The sequence below is a fragment of the Condylostylus longicornis genome, unplaced genomic scaffold (genome assembly GCF_029603195.1).
Source record: "Condylostylus longicornis isolate FDR11 unplaced genomic scaffold, ASM2960319v2 ptg000307l, whole genome shotgun sequence".
NCBI lineage: Eukaryota > Metazoa > Arthropoda > Insecta > Diptera > Dolichopodidae > Condylostylus > Condylostylus longicornis.
Window position 1 is genome coordinate 10,461 of NW_026578271.1, and position 9,540 is coordinate 20,000.

The following is a 9,540-nucleotide window of genomic DNA, read 5'->3' on the forward strand; positions in this document are numbered from 1 at the left end:
AACCAAGATGCAAAATCTTGAGCATGATATTCCCCCTTGGAATGCTGAAAAGCAACAAAGAGAATTGAATAGAGAGTGTCTGGAAGACGGACCAGAATGCTACATCCTTATTGACGAATATAACAGCGACGATGACGAGATGGCCAATAGAGCAGGGGAGGGGCAAACCCCGAATCCAACCGAAGAGGTTGAGAAATCATTTAACGAATCAGCTGAGGTATATGACAATTTGAGTCAATACAACGTCCCTTATGAATATGAGGATGACGAGCCAATCAATTCGTCGAAGCATTCCAGACGGAAAGCTATGGGCCTCCAGCTTGGAACTACTGATGTCCGTTATGAGGATGCCAACAATGAGCATTCGTTCGCGCCTGTTTTGCGCTTACCCGCTGCATTCATTCAGGAATTGTTGAATATTACTTCCAGCATGCGGAAGAGGCAAGAGCAAGATGAGCATCTTGGGCCTATAATTCACCATTTGGATCATCCGAATGAGCCCATCCCTCTCGCAGTTGACAAGGTCGCACACAAGTTTACGTTGTGCCAAAAGACAGGAATGCTTCTGGTCATCTTGGCGGATGGACGGCAGCGAATCATGGTCCCAGAATCGCTGAAAATTCCAATCATGGAAATATTCCATAAATCCCCAGTAATGGGAGGTCACGCTGGCTCACGAGTTACGTTGACACATGCTCAGAGATATTTTTATTGGAAGGAGATGGCTAAGCAAATAAATTCCTATTGTGCCAACTGCGAAGGATGTATTAAAGGAAGAAACAACCAAGGGAAGATCCCCGGATTCTTGACGCTTCCATCAATGCCTCAGGGCCCAATGATGAAAGTACAGGCAGACACCATGAAGAGTGTCGGAATGTCATTCGGGTATCAACACGTCCTCGTCGTTGTTGATAATTTTACCAAATATATTTGGACATTCCCCTTGAGAAGCATGCATCCCCGTCATACTATTGAGGGGCTTACCCAAATATTTACTCGATTTGGGCAACCTGCCTTGTTCATTGCGGATAATGGCAGCGAATTTCATTGTGCCGAGGTGGTCGATTTCTTGAATATCTGGGGAGTCACATGGAAGTTTCCTGCTCCATATAATCCGCAGGCCAATGGGCAAGCTGAATCCGCGGTAAAAATAATTTCCAATCGACTGAGGAAGACGTTGATCGACCTCAATAATTCCCTCGAAGAAAGGCACAGGAATATCAAATGGTCAACTCTATTGCCCTACATAACAATGTCTTATAATTTCAGTCCTAACGAGATGACTGGATTTGCCCCGTACGAACTTTTGTTCGGACGAGTTCCGCCTTTACCAATTCGAATCCCCATCGATTCTACAAATGTTGATGAAGAGTCACATTTGTATGATATCAGAGAAGCCCTCAAAGAAGCGCATGAAATCGCGTCAGCAAAAATTAATATAAGAAGAGAAAATATGAAGAGCAATTTCGATAAACATCGAGCTCCTCTCAAAATTACCTCCGGAGATTGGGTATATATTACACAACCATTCAGCAAAAAGCTCCGAAAGTTTGAGCCAAGAGCATTTGGACCATACAAGGTCAAATCAGTTACAACTCATCCGGACACCGGAGATGTTGTAGGAGTGGTTTGTGACGTCGGCTCTCCCGGAGAGTCTGGGGAAATTCTTAAACGATTCCCCAGAAGAAGAATTCGGCTCCTTAGAAATAAATTACCCAATGTCGACTGGGAAAAATTTGAGCCAGACACCCTCGAAAACGAGAGACCAGTGGGTGAGCCCGGGCCCATTGGGAATGATTTTGATAATAAAACGGGGGAAGGAAATTTAGAATTTCTCGATGCGCAAAATATAATTGATATAATCCCGGACGAGAATCAAGCAGAGCAGCCCCAAGTGGAGTTGTCAAGAAAATCTCAGGGTGATGGAGGTAATGAGGCAAGATATCTGAATTGTCCGAAGTACATTCCATTACAAGAGCCACTAGCTGGTTCAACGCCCATCAACCCGTCTCAGTCTTCTAGGTGCTCATCCCACCAAGAAGCCATCGTAGAATCGCCCAATTTCCTGATATCTCAAGATGAATTAGCCGACATTGAAAGACAGGAATTGGTGATTCCTACAGGACATAGAGATTATCCTATAGATGAGGATCCATTTGAATACTCATCTTTAATTTTTGATCACTGAACATATGTTCGTGACCTGCCAATATTCGTGTGGTCTAACTCTGTATAACTCTCGCTTGGTATCTAAATTTTATTAACAAGCGAGAAGAATTTAAGTCTGGGTCAGTAATTCGGAATGGTCTCCCAACCCACGTGACTGGTAACATCCTAAAATTCTTGGCAGGGTTTTATTATGCTACCCACGTGGAACCAGTTGGACTCGGGACTGTCCTGACCCCCTGGTGTTAGAAATTCCAGAATTTCTACATCGTTGAAATCCTGCATTTATCCAGAGACAAATAAAATTATTAGGTGATCAACCTGGCACCTGACGCCTGATGGGACGCCTGACGGCTGTCGTTATGTCGACATCTGACCCAGCATGCAGGTCCACACTCAAATCTGACAATCCGGACACTCCACCAATCTTTGATCGCCCCTGTTTCCAGTAACCCGCGAAGTTACCAATCTAGATCTGGAAGAATTTCCAATTGGTGAGAAATAATATCCGTCCACTCACTTACCATCTCTCCCATGATATTCTAATTGCGACGCGCAGTTTCTAATTATTGTCTTTTACGATGTCACATGATCAGTGAATCGAGGGATCTCGAAAAAGAAAATCGACTTGATAAAATCGCCCTAAGGGTAGACAACATTAAACCAAAGTAATAATTAACTATTTTACTTTGAGGGGGTTACTCCAACATGCCGGTCATTTCTGTCTTACTTCATCATTGCAGAGGCCGAGACTCTTAACAAAAAGAGTAAAATTAATCATCGCCCACGTGGTAGACCCCAATCGACTAACAAGTAATAATAATTAATGGGTTACTCATTACATCAAAGGGTTCATCGCGAAATGTTGACTATCATTATCCTGTTCTCTTACTTTAGAGGCAGAGCATTCGCCAGTCATAATATTGACACATCGCCCACGTGGTAGACCCTAAACCATAAAAAGTAATCCATAAATATCAATCTATATCACATAAAGGGGATCATCTCGATATGTTGGCCAACATAGCTCTATTCTCCTTACTTCAGAGGCAGAGCATTCGCCAATCAACGCCTATTTAAGGTAGACAGCTCCCAGTATCCCCGCTGATTGTAACAATGGCATTTCTGGGAAGACAAGCCCGAGATGAGGCAGCACAAGCAGGGCGCGTAGTAAATAGCCCAATTTCTCCGGAAGCATTTGAAGCTTTGCCTGGGTGCTATTTTGGATCAAAAGATCAAGCGATTCGCGCGATGACACTCCCAATTTCCCCAATCACGCCCGAGCATGCAATGCCATTCACCCACTCCTCATTCAACTTCGGGGACCATTACGATTGTGTGGACGGACACGATATGTTCATCAGTCCATTAATGATGAATGAAATGCAGTTTCTGAGGGGGAAATATCCAGAGATCCCGCCAACTGGCAAAACGGGACGAGCGATTGTGGGATTCTACCACACAAAAATGGAAACAGTTCTTCGAGTTGTCCTCATGGACCTGGCGATCACCTTTACTTTGTCGGAAGTAATTCCCCAACATGTCGAAATCATCGTGGGTCCCCTCATCGGAGCACTCTGTGTGGCCTTCGTCTTGAGATGCGCCAACAACGTTATCGTGGTCCCGTTCTTGTTCCGCAGTTCGGATGGTTGGACAACATTCCCAAAAATTTGTGCCTTTGTCCAAAGCGCCGTGCTAACCGACTTCACCGTACCACACCCATTGCATAATGGGATGGCAATTAGCCGCAGCTCGTGGGTAACTGACAGCCGACCATTTGACTTCATTAAAATGGTAATTTCCAACTGGCCAAGATATCCAAAAAATATCCACGAAGAAGGAAAATACAACGAAAACCAGGTGTATTACCTAAATCAATTAACAAATCGCAACATGGGATGTGAAAGACGTGAGATCAACAAGCTTCAGGATATGAAAATCACCGAAACGTACGAGCAACTCAAAGGAAGCTTTAATCAAATCGTCAGAGATCAAGCTTCATACGACCGTTGGCTCCGCGACCTGACAAGATTGAGGACTGACTTAACGTGGCTTGGGGAACCCCTTGCATGTCTCGACATACCCCGCTTCATTCCCCCGCGATACGTTTCACTCCTGGTCCAACGTTACGGCGATATCAAATGATAACCAAAGAAGTTATTAACGGAAGGGAGGTTCACCGATTCGCCTTAAACAACGACCCCGCATTGACTGTCAAATTGACCCCAACGATCCTCATGGCAGCATTTCCATCTGAATCCCGAAGAAATCATTGGAACGCCGAAAAGTGCCAGCTCACGATGTCACGCTCCACCATGATTACCCGGCAAATGAATACGAAGCCGTCAACCCAGAAGATTGGTTGCCATCGAAAAGAATGCGGAGACAACTCCAGGAACTACAATCAAAGCGCGACGATGATTATTCAGAGGACGAAGAGGGCAGCATTGCTTCCAACCGTGCATGGACAGATCAAACGGACTCACGACCGTTATTTCGGGCCTCTTGTCAAAGAGCTGGATGAAAATCTTCACGAACATGTGAAAAAGAAGAAATTACGACATCCGATTACTACCACTCAGTCTCCACACCACTACGCTCCAAACGACCCATCCAGACCGACTACAGAAGTCCCTGAACCACAACGGGAGAGCAAGACAAAGTTCTTTCTCCAGGAAAAGTCCTCCTTTGACAACTCACCGGGAACAATCCCCCCTAACAGAACAACCATTTTGGGAAAAAAGGGTTTGAAAGACGACAATCAGCAAAGTCTGAATGGAAACAAGGGGGAGAAGGATGGACCAATTGCGCAGAGACAAAATCAATCACAGACGGCCAAATGTGGGCCCCTCAGACCGAAGTCCTTGATCCCATAACAACATGGGGACAGAGCCCCGAAGCCGCATCAAATAAATCCACAACAAAATGGGAGCAAACAACTTGGGAATCTCCTCATAACAAGCAAACCGACCAACGTTCACAATTTTTCGGGTTATTCAAGAACAAGTCGGGGAAGAGGAAGACGATTTGATCGAGGCGGTAGAAAGCGATGGGAAAGAACCGAAAGACGAAGCGCGCCGTATCCTATCCCACATCACGACAGACGCAACAGCAGGCCACCACGATATCAACAGGGAAATTACTCAAATTTCGAAGAAAATCTTCAACCGCTCACACTACGCGAGATCGAGCAAATCACCCTAGAGGACCGGGACATAAAAGGACGTCATCCAATAGAGCAGCTCGTCGACCCTGTAGCACCCCTTGAAAAGGGAGACATTGTTAATTTATCAGCGGAGCACATCAAACTCGCCGGCTCCACAATTCTGTCTTTGGAGAAATATGCAAAAGGTGCAAATTGAAGTGTGTCGCATGATTTACGGAAATTCGCAACAATGCTTTGGGGAATCCCACATGGGATCGGGGAGAGTAGAGAATCGACCCTACTGGAGCAGATCGCCCAGATGATGAAGGAAGTCCGAGAACTAAAAAGGAGTAATTAAAGAAAACGGCGCAGAAGTCCCAACCGAGCTTACCGAAATTGACCATGCAGCAATCCGCGACCAACTTGACCATTCCTCTACCATCAACCCCCTAGTCTGGCCACATGTAACAACATTAGACTGCGAGCAATCGACCGGATGAGGCGGTGGCTTTGGCTTGCGGGGGAGGGAAGGCTGGATGATTACAAAGGGGCTGTGCAACTCCTCCGACTGTGAAATGATGTCGAATGACGATTTAAACTTCACAACAAGCTTCGGCTACTAGTGCCCCAGAAATCGCTGAATCAGCAACAACCAAGCCCCCAATCAATCAGCCGACAACGCAAGCCTTCAACCCCACAGTCGATCCTGCAGTTGTCGAGGTCGTGAACGACAAATCATCATCAGCATCATCCTCAGGTCTAAATCTCCAAATAGACCCATCAATTGTTGGTTACATCTCATCATCACGAAGTATTGACCAAATGAAAGGACGATAAACAACCGTAGTAGTAAGTTATCACTGCTGCTGCGAGATTCGAAAATTCGAAATCCCTTCATTCAACGATCGGCACATTCCCACACCTCTCACTTGTATTAACCGCATGCCCTTTCTTTGTTCTATGTAGTAAAAAAAGAAAGAAAGGAGAGTGAGAGAGACCTAAGCCATTGAAGATTCATGAATTCTGGCTTACCAATTTTGTTACTCAAATTTTTATTTTATTCCAATTTTTCTTGTTACCCACGTCCTAAGTAATGCCTCACTTATGCCATCATAACCAGACCTTTCTGGCTCATTGATGAGGGACGACATTTGTTAAGCTGTAGATTTGCGATGGTTCATGGTTCTGTCCAATAAAGTCGCTAAGAAATACAGCACACCAGGTAACTAAAATGACTATAAAATTGGTCCTTAATCTTTAGAAAACATGGAGTAACAATGACAATAATTCCCACTTCAATTGGATATCTCAATCATCCGAGAAGAACTCGAGATTTCTTAAGAGCAGTACAGGATAACCTACCTCTAAAATGAGAAATTAAGTCCAGAACTTCAGATCTGGTTTTCTCATCAATTCCTGTACTATCCCGCTCTGTCTTGTAAATCATCGCGAGATATCAACGAAATCTCCATTAAAACGTCCATGCCGACCGCATTCGGATGTTCTAGAATTGAATTCGGTGGGTGACTAATTAATTATCACCCGCATGTGACTACAGAAGTGGAGTCCCTAATCCCTTAAAAGTGGTCTTAAATCCACAATACTTAGAAATCATTGTGTCCAGTAAGGGAAGGTGATTATTATATTCACGGTTAGCTCAAGGGGGAATTATTGATACCCTTATCTACATCATAAAAAGAAGAGCATGAATCGAGGGAACGTGACCCCGTAATGAATGAATTTCTCATTTCCGAAGGGGGATTTGTTACAGCCGTGACAACTTCCTTACTTCCTTTATAATATGCACGTATATATCCTTCTAACTTACAGACAGAAAGTCTTAAGGTTTGCAAGAAGGTTCAATTCAGTGCAAGGGGGAAGTAGCTACCACGTTTCTACTGATTAATAACCGAGAGATAAGTTTGATACCTCGGGTAATACCCGAGAGCTTCACAGAACAGTCTTCATTTCGAAGACTAGTTTCAATATCTGCTTCTCTTAGTATTTTCAGGGAATGTCAGATTATTACAGCTATCTCAAGGTTGAAGGTGTTCTCATTCGCTTAATGAGACTTATAACAGTAGAAAAAGGAAGATAATTATCTTTATAATTATCTTCCTTTAAGTTTAATAGCTACTATCATTCTCCCTTCTTCTTCTTTTTAAATAGTTTTATTTTCCATGATTTTTCTATGTTAATAAGTGCAGTCTCGTTTTTACAGACTGCTCTTTTCTTTTAACACTCGGGACTTGATCCCGACTCTTTACACCAAACGGTTCATAGAACTTAAAAGTGAGAGCTTAAGTGCTAGAACCGGAAGAGTGCACGCTTACACATATTGCTGCAAAGCAATATGTTGTGCAAGTTAAGCGATTCGTCGCAACAATTAAATGTTGCAATCATGAAGTGCTCATAGAATGAAGCAATCCTTCATTCTATGCTCACTCTATTCCGATAGATCTGAGTCTTTCTCAGTTCTGTTGAGGTTTCCATTGAAACATCTTCAACTTAAAGAGGTCTGTAACAGCTCTATTCTATTTAAGTGCAGATTAACCAGTGTCTTGAGATGTTGTGTATATGTTTTTACTCTATAGTTCTTAATGAGGCTTGACGATGCAAAGCATCATCATGCTGATTTGATAACTATTGAATTAGAAACATGCCCATATGCAACATAGAATAGGTGGGAGTTCCGACAACCGTGAAATACCACCACTCTTGACGTCGTTTTACTTAATCCGTCGTATTGAGATTCGCCTACGCGAATTCTTGCATTAAGGCACATTGTTGCTGATCAACGTGGATGACAGAGTCAGATGGGGAGTTTGGCTGGGGCGGTACATCTGTTAAATAACAACGCAGGTGTCCTAAGGCGAGCTCAATGAGAACAGAAATCTCATGTTGACTAAAAGGGGAAAAGCTCGCTTGATTTTGATTTTTAGTACGAATACAAACTGCGAAAGCATGGCCTATCGATCCTTTAGGTCTGAGAAATTTTCAGCTAGAGGTGCCAGAAAAGTTACCACAGGGATAACTGGCTTGTGGCAGCCAAGCGTTCATAGCGACGTTGCTTTTTGATCCTTCGATGTCGGCTCTTCCTATCATTGAGGACGCAGAAGTCCCAAAGTGTCGGATTGTTCACCCGCTAATAGGGAACGTGAGCTGGGTTTAGACCGTCGCGAGACAGGTTAGTTTTATCCTACTGATGACAACTTTGCCTCAGTAATCCAGCTTAGTACGAGAGGAACAGCTGGGTCAGACAATTGGTAATGCAGCTGATTGACTAGTCAGTGCTGCAAAGCTATCACCTGCTCGGGAAAGACTGAACGCCTCTAAGTCCGAACCGAAGCTGATGGCAGAGTCATTCATTGCTTCCAACTTATCTGTCAAAAGATAAAAAGTGGCTGCTACGCAATCGGTCCTGCCGAGAAACAATATCCGTATATTGGAAGTGGTACATCCTATGCAGACGACTTAGTTGAGAGCGAGCATTGTAAGCATGAGAGCAGACTTTGTTCTGCGATCTGCTGAGATTTAGCTTGTCTCTCATTGATGTGTTTGTCTGTATTGGAAATACTTGGGACTTAGTGTTGAAAATGTTGTTAGTCCTAGACGGGTCTCGAGAGACTGCGGTTGTGGGGGTCCTCGCGGACTCCTTGGAGGGGAATGGGGGTGCGGGGCGCCCCGCACCCCCATTCCCCTCCAAGGAGTCTATTGCAATTGGCCATATCCCACATACAAGAACCAGATCCCATCCGAACTCTGAAGTCAACGTGTGGAGAGGTCCACTAGTACTAGCTTTGGAGACAAACCGGAAACATGAGACTGCCAATTGCTTTTTTGCATCAAAGGCTCATTTATCGTAAATACGTCGGCAAGTCAGAAGAAAAAAAATTCGTCGAAAACCTCCAAGGCAGTTTTATATTGTTGGAAATTTTATTGCGACGTCGGAAGATCGTTATAAAACCTGAAATGGTGTGGAGACGTCGGGGGATCGAAAAAAAAAAATTAAAAAAAAAAATTTTATCGTCATGACGTCGGGCGAACCTTGGTAGTGAAATTAAGGTATATATATATAGTCAAGTAATTTGACTAGTGACGGAAAAATAGAAATTTGGATCAAAATGATTTATTTTGATTTCGAATAGATCGATTAGTATCAGTTGAGAGGTGGTGTGTTTCAATAGCATTGCTAGTTCTAAAATGAAGAATTTGTGGTGATGTGCTAG